Here is a 20,576-nt window from a genome sequence, read left to right as displayed (position 1 = left end):
GCTGATCTACAATCTCAAAACGCCTCACGGTGTGAAGCATTGTGAGCTTGTAGATAGTTAATTTTCAGCTTACTGTGCGGTGTGATTGCTTACCATGCAAAAGTAAATACTGGTGGAGATTAGGCTTCGGGCCAGGAGGTGGCGGCATGGGCAGCTTAGGGTTACAGCTGGAGATACAAGGCAAACAATGCAAAACAAAAATAGGAATCAATACAGAGAAATAGTACACATAGGTAAAATCAAATTAAGTGTCCATATTAACAGTCAGTGCTACATAAGCGTCTGACCTTGGGTTGCTGCATTGACGATGGCATAGTGGTGGAGGTCGACGTAAACGTCAGGACAGGAGGTGAAGGCATTGGGCGGGTACGGCTGGAGACCTAAGATAGATAGATAGATAGCTTTATTATCCCACAAGGGAAAACTGATAGTGTGCACTGTCTGACAGTGTGCACTGTTCATTCGGTTTCATGTGTACACTGTCAGAGTTACAGACATGTAGCCAAACACAGCTAACTTTGTGATTGTGCACTTACCATTAAGATTAAAAGGTCCATCCATGATGTGTTTTGTTTAATGCTGTTGCTCTGGAACAGAGAGAGATAGAAAGAGTGTTGCTAAGTTAGTCATATATGCAAGTATTCAACTATTCAAATAATAGCTGATCTACAAGCCCACAAAAAGCAGGGTCCATTTTTTACGCTCAGAGAGTTACAGACCTGTACGGGTACATTTGGTTTCATTAGTACACTCTGAGTTACAGACTTGTAAGGGTCAATTTGGTTCCATTTGTACACTCTCAGAGTTACAGACATGTTAGGGTCCATCCAGAAGTAGTGAAAATGCCCATCTGCAGAGCTTGTAGGTCTTCTGTTTGGGTAAAATATTTAATAAACAGAGTATTTGGGCTTGGTGGTGGAATTTTACACTCCAATACTCAACACATTTAAAAATAAATTGAAAAGCAAAAATGGCCAGATGGGGAACATTAGACAACCCGTTATTAGTCAGCAGCTGGTCTGCTGACCACACACTGTGGAGTAGTGTGGTGTTGGCCCATGTCAGTCGAAAAGGGGCTTTTCAAAATGTTTTTCAAAATAGTACCAAAAAAAAAAAAAAAAAAATTGAACCAATAGACCTCTATTGCACCCCTATACAACCACACCTCACTGATGGCACCAGCAGACCAGATACAGTATGTTATCAAGGAAATGTCATTTGTACCTAACATACCGTATTTGTATATAAAAATAATGTTGACATAATTAGAAAGTGTTTTTGTATGTTTGGGAATGTTCCAGGAACATAGCATGCAGCTGGAACATTAGTCAGCCCAGCTCCTCATCCAGACATCTGTCTTATCAAAACTTGACGATTGTAACTCTCTCCTCACTGGCCTCCTAGCATGTGCACTTAAACCTCTCCAACTGATCCAAAATGCTGCGGCATGACTGGTCTTCAACAAGCCAACATTCTCACATGTCTCCCCCCTTCTCCGCTCCCTCCACTAGCTCCTGGTTGAGGCCCGCACTGAATACAAAACACTGTTGCTGACCTTCAAAGCAGCCAAAGGTATGGCTCCTCCATACATCCAAAACCTGATCAACCCCTACAACCCCACCCGTTCTCTCAGATCAGCCAACACAGGGATGCTGACAGAACCCTCGCTAAAAACCCCAGGACAAAAATCCACTCGTCCTAGACAATTGTCCCTCCTGTCCCCCAAACTGTGGAATAAACTCCCTTTCGCACTTAGAACTACAGACTCACTTCCGCCGTGGACTGAAGACTCGCCCCTTTGGCCGCCATCTAAACCCATAGCACTATACTGTAACACTCCCCCTTCCCTTAATGACCATACATGAAGCTAGATTTTTAAGTTTTAGGTGTTTTTTACTGATTAGGTGCGTGGTCTACCTATGTTATAGTTTTTTCTAGATTGATATTCCTATGCATTTGTTATTGTTGTTGCCTAAACTGTAAACTGTGTACTTGGGTTGTATACTGTGTACTGTGTGCTTGGGTTGTCTATTGTGTACTGTGTAGCGTTCTTGCACAGTGTTCTGTGTACTAATGGGATTCAAACTGTTATATTGGGACCCAGAGGGCCAATGAAACACGTTCAGTGACTGTTTGTGGCTCTGGAAGTGAAGGCTGATGTGAATGTACAGAACGCTATGTATGTTTTGGCTGTCGTTAAAGGCAGGCACGTGCACACACAGACATCAAAGGGGCTTGAGCCCCTGCTGTTTTATCCGTCTGTAAAATGTGCCCCCTCCAGACCATGAATGCAGTTTTTTTTTACTATGGTGAAAGACATGTAAAATGCCCCCTTTCCACGCCATACCTGAAGGCAGCATTCAAGAGAATATTCTTTTCCAAAGCTCCCCTGAGAGAATTGCCCTCTCTATAGAAATCCATGCTGTACGCCACACCTCCAAGGCTTGATGATACTTAGTTGAGTGCGGCATCACACACTGAAAATAGCTGATCTCCAAGCGACGCGTTGTGAGCTTGGAGTTCGGCTATTTTCGTCCATATCACCAAAGTGCGCCTTTAGAAATGTTAGCCCCCTGCCTCTCTATTCACTGTGTCCCTGGTTGAAGTTGGTACTGTAGTTGCGGCGCCTGTGTGCGTGTCCCCCCTCCACCCCCCCTCCAAGGCCTAGAAAGACTCTTTGAACGCCTTACATTTTAACTCTTTCTGAGTTGTGTAATAATGGGTGATCACTATGTGCTTTTAATGCTTTTCTGATTTGTATTTAACAAGTTGTGCAACTGTGCACTGTTCTAAGGTTACCTTATACAGGTTTCTTTAGTCAGTTTCAATGTTTTTAGCTTTGTTTCTCTGACCTTTTGAATGTAGCACTTTGAGATGTGTCACAAATATAAAGTGTGCTACAAATAAAATGTATATTACCCCCTTCGGAAAACCACGTATCGGGTCGGGTTGGTTCGAGGCCGGGCACTGCACTCCGCGCCACAGCAGGGAACGCGCGTGCCAAATCTGAAGCCAGTGGGACGAACGGGTTCTTGAGATACGCGGATTACATACATACATACATACATACTACATACATACATACATACATACACGCACGCACGCACGCACGCACACACGCTCACAGAGACTTCTCGCATTTATTGTACGATAATCTCAGTTATTTTGGCATGATCGCCATTCGTTTTCATGTTAAAACGTTTTCATATATTTTTATTATTATTATTTTCAAAAATAGTGGTAATGGCAGATCTACAAGCTCACAACGTGTCACGATGCAGCACATTGTGAGCTTGTAGATTGGCTATTTCCACTGTCAATGTATAAAGTTGTCAAATATGTCAAATATGTAGCAGATATACAAGCTCATAGCGTGCATACTTGCTTGCACACATTCTTGCTTGCTTTCTATGGAACAGGGGTGAATTCTTGATGACTGTTTCTGGGGCAGTGTTTGGATCATTGAATACCAATCAGTTCTACATAGATTGCATCTCTCCGGGTCGGCTTGGAGGCAAAAGAGCTGGCAAAGTTACTGTCTCTGTCTATGCTATCCAATTGAGGGCAGCATAATACTTTTATCCGGGGATGCTGTTCCTCATACCCATATAGAGTAAGCTACTGAGTCTCATTGGAGGTAGTATAATTAATGTATACTAACTAGTAAGACGCCTCAGGTGAGGTCTGGCCTCAGGTGAGATCTGGCCAGTGATGTACAGTATATCGGACCAGTTACCCATATATGGAGACGCCTGGTACCCATATATGGAGATCCATGTACTGTATGGAGATATGCTGTGAGAGCCCAAACATACTTACTCAGTTATTCGTTATGTGTCATACCCTTTTATGCCCATACATGGAGATCCCTGCCTGTTCACACGCACACATTCATTACATTTGCCCATTCACACACAGTTTACTCAAGAAAATTCTGAATACCGGACTTTTACTTGTGACAGAGCATTTCTACGTTTCTGTATTGTTACTTTTACTGAAGTAAAACATGTTGGTGTCATCACTGATGTAGACCCAGGAGGTGTTCCAGCAACAGCCCAGTATCCAGCACTCAAAGCAGAGCCACATCCACTACAAAACTATTTGGTCCGCGGAGAAATTGTTTGGTTTCGACAATCCTCCCCCGCAACCCCCAAAAGATTGATTTCTTTTGGAGTGAACTGCCAGCTTTAGTGAGGGAGAGGAGAGGAGAGGAGAGGAGAGGAGAGGAGAGGTAGAAAATGGACAGAACACCACCAGTGAGAAGGGGCAAGGTGGTGCGGTTGGTAGCTCTGTCCCCTCACAGCTGATTCCCGCCAGAGGACACTGGGGGGCGCCGGGGACGTGTTCTCTCCTCCATGTCATCAGTGCCCATACCCTGGGTGGGGTTGGGTCTAAGTGATGATCCAGTTGTATTTTCCCAAATATGGAGATGACTGACATCATAGATGTCTGACATCATACAGTAGACCACATGAGACTGACATCTTATGTCCATATGGGCATTCCCAGATATGGGCTTAATATTGATGACATCAAACGGTCGGAAAATTAAAATGTTCCCTGGGCTGTGTCCGAAATCCACCCTATTCACTAATGTAGTGTACTAAAATGGGGCTCCGCCATTTTGAACTAGTGTCCGAATGTATAGTGAGCATTTTTGTACCCTAATATAGTGTACTGAAGTATCCCACAATGCATTTGGATTTGTAGTGAGCATTCGATGGTCACTACTTCAGCCGGCTTGAGCTCAGCTATCCCACAGTGCACTGCGCGGCAGCCGCTCTCTCGCCGTCTCTCGCGCTTTGAGCACGCACATACAGCACATGCACGCTGCAGGCTCGTCTCTGGGCAGGAGACAACGAACGCAGCTAGCCGTAGCCATCTGTTGCTGAGCAAAAGCAACAGCCGCTCGTAACAGAACCACCGGCTAAAGAAAATAACTCGTACAAATGTCCACAGCCTTGTCACCACAGAACAAAATGATGAAAAAAGCTCTAAGTTGTTTATGAAGAGAATATACGAGAATAGACGCTGGAGACTTTTGTTTTTCGATCTCTCTCTTTCTTCCCAACCTTACACAGCTGATGATAATAATCATGATAAATAATGTTATTTAAATTAGCAAGAATAACCTATTTTATCACAAACATGTATATCTGCATGTGAGACGAATAGGCACAAACATTATTCATTCATTCACCAATGAATGAATACAATTTTAAAAATATATATATTTTTATAGTATTATTTTATTGAATTGTGATATATAAAAACATAATTATATAGGCCTATTTCTCATAATAACACCGCAACATGTTGGTATGTTATTTACAATCACAAGCATTGGGGAGTTGATGTACAAGCTCACAACGCGTCGCTTCGCCCCCCGTTGAGAGCTTGTAGATCGGCTGTTATTTATTGCTCCAAAAGCCTCCAAGTAGAGCGTTTTAACTGTGCGACAGCGATGACGCAACCAGATGGCGACGGAGTAGTGTCCGAAATGCGCTGATTTGTTCACTACTGTAGTACACTACATCTGGATCCCTCATTTAGGGTTAGGGAGTAGGGAACGTGTTCTGCATTTCGGACACAGCCCTGGAGTCCTTGGGTCAAGACGCATATCCCCATATAGGCCACGCCCAGTGATGTCACGTGACATCACCTCATCAAAGATCAAAGATGGCAACCACACTTGCAATTTCGCAAATTAAAACATTTCTACTTATTATACTTTGTAGGCTAATTGATGTTATGTTTTTTTCTGCTTTTGAAATTGCTGTTATCCTAGGCAAAGTACTATGTTCTATCCATCTGTCTTTCAATGTTATATGATATACTTTAAGTGGTTCCTGTGTAAATAAGCCGCAAGGCTTTGTAGGACCTCCTTTTAGTTGACCTTGTACCAGTGATTTGTCATGAAACTGTACTTTTCTCTATTGCAAACTGCTAATAAACGCTTCAATCAAATTTGTGACGGCACCTTTATGCACCTTTCTAATTGGCTGAAAACGATTTTTTGTTTAGTTTTTTTTGTTTTGTTTTTAGTTTCCTCATTTCTCACCACATCAATTGTTTTGCTGGAAGGCGCCTTGTGTCTGAATTCAGAGCTCAATAATGCATATATTATATCAGAACTAGATACAACACTTGCAATTCCCCAGAATTGCAAGTGTTCTGATAATAGAATTCCCAAATGTGACTCAAGTCAGGGCAACCACACTCGCAAATTTCCAAAATTGCATCTTTCTAGTTGCAGTTCTCTGTGAAGGCAGAAGACAAATGCTTACAGGGTTGATGGCCAAATCCTGTCTACGGGGTTGATTCCCAGGATGTGGAAGCCCTGGGCCATGACGGCGGCCGTGGCCTCACGCAGCAGCATCCGGGACATGTCCACCTTCCACACCTGGCCCGTCTGCCGGTCCGACTCCACACAGTAGCAGCAGCCGTAGAACTCGTGGAAGGCGCTCGCCAGCTCGCACATGTAGTCGCACAGCTTGTTTGGCTGCAGGTGGTCCACCATGCGGTGCAGGACCTCGGGGAAGCGCACCACGCACCTCCCCAGCTTCCACTCCTTGTCGTGTTCCAGCCGCACCACCTCGGTCGCCGCCGCCCTCCGCAGCGCTGCCCCGTCCAGGCAAGCCACGCGTGCGATGGACCTTATGCGCTCGAACGCATACAGCAGGTACGACAGGTCCTTCATCCTGTGGAAGGAGAACACGTAGTTGCAGAGGCGGTTGTGCGACAGGTTGACGTACTTGATGCAGCCGAACGCCAAGGCGCGCTGCACCTGCTGCAGCTCATCTGCGCTCAGCTCCACGTCCAACCCACTCTCCTTCAGCTTGTCCATGGAGCTCCTGAGCCCCTCGTCCAGCAGATCCATCAGCCGCACCGTCTCCCCGGAGCGGGTCTTGAACGTCTTCCTGTCCTCGCCCAGCACCACAGCGAAGCCCACGTGTTCGATCCTGGTCGCCCGGGGGTCGTACCAGCCGGCCATGCGGGCGGCGGCAAACTCCAGCTGGAAGTGGCCCGCCTGCCTGCTGTCCGTCACGTAGATGATGACGTCGGCCTTCTCCTCGCAGATCCGGTGCTTGAGCGCCGCCAGGTCCGAGGTGTCGTACGTGTAGCTGCCATCCGACTTCACCACGGTCAGAGGGACGGACTGGCCAGGGACAAACACGACCTTGCGGCCGCCCTCGACCTTCACCAGCCCTCTGTCTTCAAACTCCTTGACCACGTCGGTCATCAGGTCCTGGTAGAAAGACTCTCCTCTCTCCACGAGCCGGATGTCCAGACAGTCGTACACCCTCTGGAACTCCTTCCTGGACAAGTCGCAGATGAGCTTCCAGGCCTTGGTCAGGTCGTCCTTCTTGCTCTGCAGGTTGACGACGCACTGGTACGCTCGCCTCTTGAAGGCCTCGTCCTGATCAAAGCGCTCCTTGGACTCCTTGTAGAAGGCCTGCAGGTCCCCAATGTCCGGGCTGGCGCTCAGGTAGTCGGGGAAGCTGTCCTGCAGGTGAGCGATGAGCATCCCCAACTGGGTGCCCCAGTCGCCCACGTGGTTCAGCCGGAGCACCTCGTGGCCCAGGAAATCGAACAGGCGACACACGCTGTCGCCAATGATGGTGGAGCGCAGGTGGCCCACGTGCATCTCCTTGCCGATGTTGGGCGACGAGAAGTCCACCACTACCTTCTTCTTCTTCTCTGGCGGAGGCGGGCGGACCCCGTGGACCAGCAGGCCGGACAGCAGGCCGGACACGAACGTCCTCCTCAGGTGGATGTTGATGTACCCGCGGCCCGCCACTTCCATCCGCTGGATGAGCTTGTTGTCAGGCACGGCCCGCTGGATCCTCTCGGCGACCTCTCTGGGACTGGCGGCGCTGCCACCAGGGGGATTCTTCTCCAGCATCTTGGCAAGGGCCATGGCACTGTTGCAACTGTAGTCGAACCGGTTATTCTGGCTGGGCCGCACGTACACAGTGACCAGGCCGGGGTGTCCGTCCACGTCCAGCTTGGGATACGCTGCCCGGATGGCCTGGCCGAAGATCTCCCTCAGCCGCTGGTTGATGTTCACCATGGAAGATGATACGCTCCTGGACTCTTCCTCCTGGAGGCTCCTCTTCAGGATGTTCAGTCTGTATTTCAGACAAGCGTTCTCTTCTTGCAGCTCGTCCAGACGAGTAGGGGACGGGGACATCGTCTCCCGGGACAGAAGACACTCCTGGATCTCCGCCGAGAGAGACTCGATCTGTCACTCCTGCTCCTGGAGTCGGAGCGTGTATTCAGAGACTTTGTTGGCCATTTTTATTAGTTACTAATAATGAGGAAAATGTGAAAACTAAAAACCTCTACTTTTGCCTTTATTAAAAATATAATATAATAGTATAAATATGAATGTGTAGCTGTATTATGTAATTTGTAGATATAGTATAATATACTATTGTTTGCTTTGATCAATGTTTTCATGCACCTGCCTAATTTCTGTGCAAAGTGAAGATGTGAAGATGTCTTAGGTGCGAAGTGAGCGGTGCAAACACAACATACCAGTACTTCTTGATCTCTTCATATTTAGGGAGTTTGATATATTGTGGACTTACATTTTCAAACTTGGAACAATTAAATCAGTTTCACGTTTAAATCTTTGTGGTTTGTAGTAAGTAGCTAATCATTTTCCTGGTCCTTTGGAGTTCACAGTGTAAGGTTATTTACATGCAAATCTGTGTTCAAGGTTTTTGGTGGGTTTATATTACTGGCCAACTCGGGAACAATGTAAATAGGGAATGAATGTCCTGCCCTTTAATGCAAACCCCATTATACCTGTTGTCATAGGATCTGTTTGCCTTTTTCCATTTATGCCCATATATGGAGATATCTGTCTGTCTGCGTCCATGTTATGCCCATATATGGAGATCTCTGTATCTGTCTGTGTCCCTTTTGTGCCCATATAAGGAGATCTCTGCTCTTTCGGGCGGCCAAGCGTCTAGTCGCGTGCCGGCCTACTCGGGAACGATGTAAATAGGGAATGAATGCCCCACCCTTTAATGCAAACCCCATTATACCTGTTGTCATAGGACCTGTTTTGACCATCTGTTTGCCTGTGTCCATTTATGCCCATATATGGAGATATCATGTCCATATGGTTCTCAGCAGGAAAGGTTCTCAGCAGGAAACCGATGGATTGTGCAGTCCAAGTAGGGAATGAGGCTTTACTCCAGGTGAAGGAGTTTAAGTATCTTGGGGTCTTGTTCACGAATGAGAGAAAGGGGAAGACGGAGAAGGAGATCAGCCGGAGAATCGGAGCAGCAGGAGCGGTTTTGCAGTCGCTAAATCGCACTGTGGTGAAGAAAAAAGAGTTGAGCCGGAAGGCAAAGCTCTCTGTCTACCGAGCAATCTTCGTTCCTACTCTCACCTATGGTCATGAAGTTTGGGTCATGACCGAAAGTATAAGGTCGCGGGTGCAAGCGGACGAAATGGGTTTCCTCAGACGGGTGGCTGGTATCTCCCTTGGAGATAGGGTGAGAAGTTCAGTCACCCGAGAGAGACTTGGAGCAGAACCGCTGCTCCTACACTTGGAAAGCTTAGGTGGTTCGGGCATCTAGTACAGATGCTCCCCGAGCGCCTTCCTATGAAGGTCCTCGATGCACGTCCCACTGGGAGGAGACCCCGTGGCAGACCTAAGACCAGATGGAAGGATGATATCTCCAAACTGGCCCGGGAACGCCTCGGTATACTCCCAGAGGGAGTGGAGGAAGTTGCTCAGGATAAGAAAATCTGGAAGTCTCAGTTGGAACCCCCGCGACCCGATTCCGGATAAGAGGTTGAAGATAGATGGATGGAGGGTAGGGGAAAGGGCATCGCCCTGTTTCACCCCAGATGGTGTGGGAAACCAATTGGTACAAATATCATTTACCTTTACACATGCTTGTGGTGCACTATAAAGTGAGCTAATTGCCTGATAAAACTTTCCATCAACACCCGTTTTAATCAATCTAAAGGCAAGAAGATCTCTATGAACAAAATCGAAGGCTTTTTGAAAGTCAATAAAGCATGCAAACGTTGGTTTGTTTACCTTCAATCCAAATATATCATAGTATGTTGGTGTTGTATGTAGATGCTGTCACAGTCGCAAACCTGGAACTCTCCGAGAGTCACGTTATTTTGTTGACTAGTCAAAGTCACACCCCAGTCACATGCGTCACTTACCAAAGAGATAGAGGAGGCGGTTTGTTATCAAAGCTTGTGTTTTGATTTCAGCTCTGGTGGCTTGCTGTGTTGTGCGTTAGACTGATGATCAGTTTACTCACTGGTTCGAATCCTACCGTGAATAGCGTTTTTACATGATCCAATTATACCTTTTGCGGTCAAAACGCTACTTTAGAATAAGGTTAGGAATAACTATAAGTTTAGGTTTTAGGCATAATTTTACTGTGGTAAATGACATATTGTTAGGGTCAATAATTATTTTTACTTAACGTTATACCATGTAACATTTTTTATAAAACAAATCTTAAAATGGTCCTAACTGTTAAATCGCTAAAGTTTTAGAACCCCCACTCCGTTATTTTCAGGTTCAAAAGCCTTCTCTTTATATGTTTTCTATGAGCCGTGAGGGGGGGAGAATTTCGCGGCAAAATGACGTCATCATACTATCGGCCAATCACAGCGAGGGTTGTACACTGCCGGCCAATCACATCTTGGAGTGGGGTCGCTAGGGCGGCCATATTTGTAGTCTCCCGTGTGTCTCTATACTCGGGTGCACGGTGAAGCATGGGTGAAGGAGTGTATCTCCGGAATGGCTGAACGCACAGGAACCAGGGACCCCTCAAAAGATAGATCTCGGCGAGGTGGAGGCAGACGCGGGGGTGTGAGAACTGAAAAACTTCCGAAAGACGCGGACGCGACCGAGGTTTGCTATAGAGCTACTGACCACAAGTTGAGCAACTTACACAGTATAGCTTTAAGGCCAGGGAGGGTCATTGATTTTCCCCCCAATTTAGAGGGAGGGTCATGGCATTTTATATCAGGGCTTATACATTTTCTCCTATAACACCCTTCAATAAAAAACGAGTCCTCCCCAACTTGCAGAAATAATGCCATATAGGCCTCGCTAGTCCCTTTGAGTTTAAAACACTCATAAGTATTTTTTTCCTTTCTTCCAAAAGTTAAAATTCACAATTCATTTCATTCAGTAGTTAGCTTTGTCTCTCCAGCAGAGTTTCTAGTATCTCTCTACTCTGGAAGAGGTTAAACATGAACTCTGCACCAGCACTGAGGCGCTCCGACACAACCACTCTGACAAGCTAATTTATGTTGCCTTAATCAGTGGTTCTCAAACTTTGTCATGTCAAGGACCCCCAAAATTATGTTTTTGGTTGGATGTAATGTTAGTGTAATGTAATGTAAAAGTGCACCCCAGGCAGGACTCGAACCAGCATACCCATGGCTGCGACACCACTGCTCTATCCAGTTGAGCTACTGGGGTGTAATGATTAGCAGGGTGCACAGATGTTTTGAGGGACATGTTGTCACGTGGACAGCGCTTACACCTACATTACAGGAGATAACAGGTACAGACAATGGTCTATCGATATGCATACATGCCCTGCTGGGACATATCTATATCTATTGATATGCATCCTCCCACTTGTTAGTGGCCTGATTGAGCACTGTATTTAGGCAGCATGGCTTGCAGCTGCAAATGAATGAATGAATGAATGAATGAATGAATGAATGAATGAATGAAATGTATTTCCGTGTCATGCCACAATTTGGCCCATCCCATATGGGATTATATGACACATTAGACATCAAAGCCCTTGTTACAAATTAACATATCTATAGACATGAGAACAATACATCATGCACAAAATATTCTCAAATAAAACAATGCAATTTTACATGTATATGGCCCTCCTTGTCATTGTAAGCTTTCTCCAGTGGCTTTCTCCAGTGGCCGTGGTCTAGTGGTTAGTGTACAGGTCTGGTAACCAAAAGATTGAAAGTTCGAGCCCAGCTAGCTACCTATGTCAAATACCAATAGCAATAAAATGTGCAATAGATTCGATCAGCCGCTGTACAACATGTAGGGTACAGGGTCTCAAAACCAAGATATTGTGTTTCGATAATGCATTGGTGACTTTGGTTCCTACTGCTAGAAACCTTGGTGTGGTCCTGGACAGCCAGCTATCATTCAAGGCACACATTGCATCAGTCACCCGGTCCTGTAGGTTCACACTCTACAACATCCGTAAAATCAGACCTTTCCTCACCCAGGAGGCAGGCCAGCTCCTCATCCAGACATCCGTCATATCAAAACTTGACTATTGTAACTCTCTCCTTACCGGTCTCCCGGCATGTGCACTTAAACCTCTCCAACTGATCCAAAATGCCGCGGCACGACTGGTCTTCAACCAGCCTAAGTTCTCACATGTCTCTCCCATTCTCCGCAGCCTCCACTGGCTCCCGGTTGCGGCCCGCACTGAATACAAAACACTGATGCTGACCTTCAAAGCAGCCAAAGGTATGGCTCCTCCATACCTCCAAAACCTGATCAACCCCTACACCCCCACCCGTTCACTTAGATCAGCCAACACAGGGATGCTGACAGAACCCTCGCTAAAAACCCCAGGGCAAAAACCCACTCGTCCGAGACAGTTTGCCCTCCTGGCCCCAAAGTTGTGGAATAAACTCCCTGTCGCACTTAGAACAACGGACTTACTCGCTAGCTTTCGCAGTGGACTGAAGACTCACCTGTTCAGACCCCACCTAAACCCATAGCACTACTGAAACACTCAATGACCATACATGAAGCTAGTTAGCATTTGTTTTTAGGTTTTTTTAGAACTTTTATTTCCTTGACTGATTATATTGTTTCCTAGATAGATATTCATTTGCATTTGTTATATTGCTGTTGATGTACTGACATATTATCTTGTTTATTATTGTGATGTTTTATCAGCTTATTGTAAATCGCTTTGGATTAAATGCGTCTGCTAATTACCTAAACTGTAAACTCCAGAAATGAAGCAAAAGATTTTATATCATATTGAAACAGTCGTCTCAGCTTCTCTGAGTCATCACGCCACACAAATTCATAATTTGGATCTACCTTTTTAAAAAGTCTTTGCCTAATAGAATTGTAGAATGGGCAATAGAAAACACAATGCATTTCATTTTCAATTTCATTAAGCTCACACAAACCACATAACCTATCCTCCTCAGCTGTGCCTACATATCTACCCGTCTCGATATGAAGACCAAGTATACCAGCCCTAATTTGAGCACACACGGATCGTTTCTTTTTTGAAAGGTTATACAGTACATCGTTTTCTGGACCATAGACATGTTTTATCTCACAATATGTGCAGAGCTTTGGTTTACGCCATATGTCTAGTGCCCATTTATCTTTTACGTTTTGAAAAATAATGTATTTTATTACCATACTCTGTATGTTTTCTTTATTATAATAATGGTCTTCATACCCAGCTCTCAAAACAATATCATACATATCCATAGCCCATGCACCCTTAGTCGAGATGTCCCACTCAAAAATCTTCCTTACAATTCTATTAGAATGAAGACCAAGTATTCTATTCCACAGACGTACCATGTGCATACTCCAGCGTACCTCATTGGGTTCCCACCCCATATCCCCCATGATAGCCAGGGTTGGTGTAAACTTGTGTACTCCCAAGAAGTACCGCATTGCTCTATCATGTACAGCCTCACTTTTAGGATATTGCTTAAATCCCCACACTCCTGCTACATAATCTAACACTGGACACACACAAGCCTGGTATAGTTTGGAGTAAGTAGAGAGACCAAGATCCCTCAGTGTATTTGTTTTAGCTATGACACCCCCTAGTGCTCTACTTGCTGATTCTGTCAATAAAGTTGTTCCTTTTATAAAATTCATATGTTCATCCAAATAGAAGCCTAGATATTCATAGTACTTTGTATAATTCAACTTTGATTCCCCAAATTGGAATTGAAAATCACTTGTGCGCATATTTGGGTTTTTAAAATGAATCTTCTCAGATTTCTTTTCATTTATCAAAAGTCTCCATTTTTTACACCAGTTACTTGCACATGTAAGCATTCTTTGTAAGTCCAATTCTGTCTCTGCTAGTAGAATAATATCGTCCGCATATAATAAGATACTGACATGTTCACTTCCACATTTGACTCCACAGTTTAGCGGTTTAATTTGATTGGCTAAATCATTAATATATACGGCGAACAGGGTAGGGGAAAGGGCATCGCCCTGTTTCACCCCGGATGGTTTGGGAAACCAATTGGTACAAACATCATTTACCTTTACACATGCTTGTGGTGCACAACAAGAAGGCTTTTTGAAAGTCAATAAAGCATGCAAACGTTGGTTTGTTTACCTTCAATCTGTTTCTTACTATGGTACATACTGTATGCGACTATGGTACATAGCTGCGAGTTAGCTGTTTGTCTCCCCTTGGTGGAGCACACTGAAGGTGCCCTACAGCTCCCGATGGCCTGATGGGCTTCAGCTATAATTGTGACTTCCTCAGTGAAGGTATGTTTATTGTGTTTTGCTGTTTAACTCTTTCCACGCTTCGAACGTTCCCGTTCGACCCATTTTTCCCGGCGGTGCGACGCCAATTGTACGTTCTTTGGCTCGTTCTTTTGTACCTTGGTTTGATGTCTGTAAACTGATGAGGGGTCGCGCGGGTGTGTAACGTATAAGCATCTCCTGTAATCCTGCTTTGAAATCTCCACCTCACGTAAACATCAATAATGTCCAAATTCACTTCCTGGCTGCTAGCTGTCGTTCTATTGCTCTGTAGCGATTGAGCTGTCTTGACGTACGGTAGCCTACTGAAGCCATTTTCACATTAATTCTTGCATGAGGCTGCCCTCTACTGCTGGTAGAGCCACGGTACACCCATTTAAGGAGAAATAATGAAATAATGATGAAAAAAATAATAATACATCTTTGTCTATAACATCGCAAAGGTAAGGTGCTTTTGCTGGCACAAAACCCAATAAATAAATACAACATCTGGCAGAATAAGAGTTAAGTGATCACCTGTATTTATTGATAAGTTGAACTTGAACCTGATTGTGGCCGTTGTTCTAACTAAAACTCCTTCTGGAGTCCTATATCTATTGATATGCGTGCATCAATTAATTGAATAATCGATTAATCATGAGATCAAAGCTGATTATCAAACAACATATTATTATTATTATTACATTATTTTCTTTCTTTCCAAATGTATCATAGTATGTTGGTGTTGTAAGTAGATGCTGTCACAGTCGCAAACCTGGAACTCTCCGAGAGTCACGTTATTTTGTTGACTAGTCAAAGTCACACCCCAGTCACATAGACAGGTTCAATTTTCAGAAAATCTGAACCCCGAAGGCATTTTGCGAATATTTATTATATACAACTGTTCTAGGGGTATTAAGGGATGCTGAATCCAAATTTGCTGTATATAATGCTCAAAAATTTTCCTAAATGGCTCAAAATTGAGAAATCCAACATGGCCGCCACTGCAAGGTTGAAACTATTTAAGTGCAAATCTTTTTGACTAAACAAGGTAGAAACTTGAACTAAATGTGTTTTTCTAGGTTAGCCTACATGGGGAATTTGAAATTCTATCCTAATTTTAGATCAGACGTGAATAAATGGATTGAAACTCATACATGTATAGCAGAAAAGGTTCGTTATTGATGCATAATTTGTCAAACAGAAACAAAAGCAGGATGAACCATGGTTTTATTCATCAAAACAAATTGTATTTAGATTTTTCTATCAACAAGTCATATATGCAAATTATATATGGTCCTTAAAGGGATATTCCACTTTCAACAGGGAAACAGGGGAAGGGCTTCTCTCCCCACACACACCCATTTTAACTTCAAACTCCATTTTAACCATTCATTAAAAACACCCATTATTTTTTCTGGTGACTCATTCTACCCTCTTAATACGTGAGCAGGCTGTGTTTGTTTCCATAACTTTTTTTGTATTAATTATTTGGGAAAATGGAAAAAAAATAATTCAAAAAATAATTATTACAAATAAATGAAAATTGTTATTGAAAAAACACGACCTGCTCACATATTAGGAGGGTAATATGAGTCACCAGAAAAAAAAATAATGGGTATTTTTAATAATCTATCATGGTTAACTCTCCTACTGCCAGATTATTTATTTATTTATTGGGTCTGGCGCCATCAAAAAGCGGCTTACCTTTGCGACGTTATAGTAGATAGACAGACAGACATTTATTTATTTATTTTTATTTTTTTTGGTTGTGCAATAGTGCACTTTGGTCTGCCAGGCAGCAGAGGGCGGCGTCATGCGAGAATGAATGTGAATTGTCCTGCTATGTGTTGCCGTACATTCAGAGCAGTCACTGGCTACAGAGCCTCCGGGCCAGAGGAAATCAACAAGGAAGTGAATTGTTCTCCGTTGATCTAACGCATAATGGATTTTTTACACCATCACAGCGGAAAATGTGTTTACAGTAAACGGCCGCGCGACCCCTCATCAGCTTACAGTCATCAGACGAACGAACCGAACGAGCGCCGTATTGGCATCGAGGTTCTGTAAAAAATGGGGCGAGCGTTATCGTTCAAAGCGTGGGGAGAGTTAAAATGAATTTTGAAGTTACAATGGGTGTCTGTGGGGAGAGGCCGAGGGCCGGGTAACATTTACATCAAATATCTAAATATTGAATCAAGCAAATTAAAAACTGTTCAGGGTGTTCATAAAAGCCTGATTAGACGATACAATTACCAAAGGTTTTTTGAAAGTGAAATATCCCTTTAATATGAAGGTAGGCTACATTAATTTAGCCTATTTGCAATCATCAATATTTCGAGCAGATCTCATATAGGTATCTTGCAGCTGCATGCAACCAATTACACTTTTCCTGAATACTTACTGTAATCCTTGCTGTGGCAGCTTATTCACAGTCTTCCTCAGTTTTCCGGCAAGTGGAGAGAAGGGGATACAACGTTTATAGCCAGCACAAGTACATCAGGGTAGGGTTCATCAATCTGTCAACATCTAAGAGTCTAGACTAGAGAGTATGCAGTCTATAGGCTGATATTCTCTAAAATTACCAAATCCCTTTAGTACAATCTATTATACATATATACCTGCAGCTGCAGCGTTGGCTGAGGCACTCCTTTGTACACCCACATGAAGTGAACTCCCTGCAGGCTTTGGGCATAGGTGGCAGAGAGAGTAGCCGTGGCACTAACTGGCCTTCCTTGATTATCCATCCCATTTCCTCCACTGGAGGAAGATCGGGGTGTGGCAGGTGAGCTTGATTCCATATAGCTACTTGATGGTGTGCACGCATGATATGGAACCTCACAGCATCTGTGGTTGGTGGCAGAGTCTCTTGGGGACGACTTTTGCAGAATAACTTTACTTGTGCTTTGTTGCATGAATCAGGCACACCATAGATCTTACAAATGAATCTTTCTGATGATGTCACAATATCTTCTGTGAAAGGGCCCTTCCCAAGGCCAGCAAGATCAGTGTGATGATGTTCCAACACCTGCCAGGCTGTCTTCTTTCCGTGGCCGCTGAACTGAGACACACCGTCACATTCAGTAAGGGCATGGAAGGCAAGGAGTGTGTCCAATTGATCCTCAGACAGTATCCTGTGAATTTCATGCACTGGGAAAAACTTTGGGTCCTTTGAATTGATATCCCAGCTTTCATGTAGACATAGGTACATCTGATTTTGTCAAAGTGAGCAAGCAGTAGTAGAAGCATGTCTGTGTCACGTGCTGACTGTTTCCATCAGTGCATGGATACAGTGAAGTATCAGTTGTGTATCAGTTTCCTCGTGGACACTCCTTGCCTGCCATGCCCTTACTGGATGTGACAGTGTGTCTCAGTTCAGCGGCCACGGAAAGAAGACGAACAACATCACACTGATTTTCCTGGCCTTGGGAAGGGCCCTTTCACAGAAGATATCGTGACATCATCAGAAAGATTCATTTGTAAGATCTATTTTGTGCCTGACATTGATTCATGCAACAAAGCATGAGTAAAGTTATTCTGCAAAGGTCGTCCCCAAGAGACTCTGCCACCAACCACAGATGCTGTGAGGTTCCATATCATGCGTGCACACCATCAAGCAGCTATATGGAATCAAGCTCACCTGCCACACCCCGATCTTCCTCCAGTGGAGGAAATGGGATGGATAATCAAGGAAGGCCAGTTAGTGCCACGGCTACTCTCTCTGCCACCTATGCCCAAAGCCTGCAGGGAGTTCACTTCATGTGGGTGTACAAAGGAGTGCCTCAGCCAACGCTGCAGCTGCAGGTATATATGTATAATAGATTGTACTAATGGGATTTGGTAATTTTAGAGAATATCAGCCTACTAGACTGCATACTCTAGACTCTTAGATGTTGACAGATTGATGAACCCTACCCTGATGTACTTGTGCTGGCTATAAACGTTGTAACTGCAAAAAACTCAACACTTGCCGGAACACTGAGGAAGACTGTGAATAAGCTGCCACAGTAAGGATTACAGTAAGAAGTATTCCCATGTACATTTACTTTTATTGATATGGTAAAATATTATTATATTATATTATAATCCATTATTCTATTCGGGAAAAGTGGAATTGGATGCATGCAGCTGCAAGATACCTATGACATCTGCTCGAAATATTGATGACTATATATCATTTGCATTGTTGATAGATGCACCCCGAGCGCCCAGATGGAAGGATTATATCTCCAGACTGGCCTGGGAACGCCTCGGTATACTCCCAGAGGGAGTGAAGGAAGTTGCTCAGGATAAGGAAATCTGGAAGTCTCAGTTGGGACTGTTACCCCCGCGACCCGATTCCGGATAAGCGGTTGAAGATGGATGGATGGATGGATGGATGGATGGATGGATGATAGAAAAATCTAAATCAAAAGATTTTTGATGAATAAAACCATGGTTCATCCTGCTTTTGTTTCTGTTTGACGAATTAAGCATCAATAACGAACCTTTTCTGCTATACATGTATGGGTTTCAAGCCATTTATTCACATCTGATCTAAAATCAGGATAGAATTTCAAATTCCCCATGTAGGCTAACCTAGAAAAACACATTTAGTTCAAGTTTCTACCTTGTTTAGTCAAAAAGATTTGCACTTAAATAGATTTCAGCCTTACAGTGGTGGCCATGTTGGATTTCTCAATTTTTTTGCCATTTAGGAACATTTTTGAGCATTATATACAGCAAATTTGGATTCAGCATCCCTTAATACCCCTAGAACAGTTGTATATAATAAATATTCGCAAAATGCCTTCGGGACTTTATACAAGCACATTTTCAGAAATTCTGCCTTGTCTAACATGCATGCATCACCTCCCAAAGAGATAGAGGAGGCGGTTTGTTATTTATATACATATCACAGCTTGTGTTTTGATTTCAGCTCTGGTGGCTTGCTGCGTTGTGCGTTAGACTGATGATCAGTTTACTCACTGGTTCGAATCCTACCGTGGATAGTGTTTTTACATGATCCAATTATACCTTTTGCGGTCAAAACGCTACTTTTACTGAGAATAAGGTTAGGAATAACTATAAGTTTAGGTTTTAGGCATAATTTTACTGTGGTAAATGACATGTTGTTAGGGGAGGGTCAATCATTTTTTTTACTTAAGGCCGGGGAGGGTCATTTATTTCCCCCCCAATTTAGAGGGAGGGTCATGGCATTTTATATCAGGGCTTATACATTTTTTCCTATAACACCCTTCAATAAAAAAAACGAGTCCTCCCCAACTTGCAGAAATAATGCCATATAGGCCTAGCTAGTCCCTTTGAGTTTAAAACACTCATAAGTATTATTTTTTTTCTTTCTTCCAAAAGTTAAAATTCACAATTCATTTCATTCAGTAGTTAGCTTTGTCTCTCCAGCAGAGTTTCTAGTATCTCTCTACTCTGGAAGAGTTTAAACATGAACTCTGCACCAGCACTGAGGCGCTCCGACACAACCACTCTGACAAGCTAATTTATATCTAAGGCCCGCATTAAGAAATACTTGAAATAAAAAATTGAAAAAAATCAGATGGTGTTGTTGGAGTCCTATTAACTCATTAAAAGCCAACCCCGCGATGTCGCGGGAAAAGTAATAGAGTATCTATAGTGCCATCCACGCGATGTCGCGGGAAAAGTAATATATTACTGTAACGGCGAGTAAAAATACCTAGTACAATGGCCGACGCTCCGGAGACGAAATCCGCGCTGATTTGTCATCATCACGGCTCCACGAGCACACAATAGTCATCCCATAACATTGAGGTGGACGGCCGATCTCATCTTTAATGTCCATTATCTCAAAACTACACTTTAGAAGCTAGGATGGAGGCAGATGCTCGCTTATTTTACACAGTTATAAAAGCTCCCGGTCGGCCATTACACAACTCCACGTGGACACGCATCGGTTCCGGCGCACGATCCGATGACGTCAGACCGGAAGTACTTCCGGTCTAGACTTCTGGCCTTCAAAATAAGACAGCGGCCGTTAATGGGGCCGGGAGGGGGCACTCTGGACCCCCTAATCCGTTAATGT

General features: G+C 44.0%; 1 pseudogene across 1 annotated transcript; it reads right to left on the bottom strand.

The window, feature by feature from the left end:
- Window positions 1-6,283: 6,283 nt before the first annotated feature.
- Window positions 6,284-8,299, bottom strand: LOC308286188 (arginine--tRNA ligase, cytoplasmic-like; annotated as a pseudogene). Its single transcript has one exon. The product of its transcript is annotated as an arginine--tRNA ligase, cytoplasmic-like (transcript).
- Window positions 8,300-20,576: the final 12,277 nt, after the last annotated feature.

Source organism: Nannobrachium achirus, assembly GCF_963921795.1.
Source record: "Nannobrachium achirus genome assembly, chromosome: 5".
In the NCBI taxonomy this organism is placed as follows: Eukaryota; Metazoa; Chordata; class Actinopteri; order Myctophiformes; family Myctophidae; genus Nannobrachium; species Nannobrachium achirus.
Note: the sequence above shows the minus strand (reverse complement) of the source record. Positions and strands in the feature narration are given on the sequence as shown.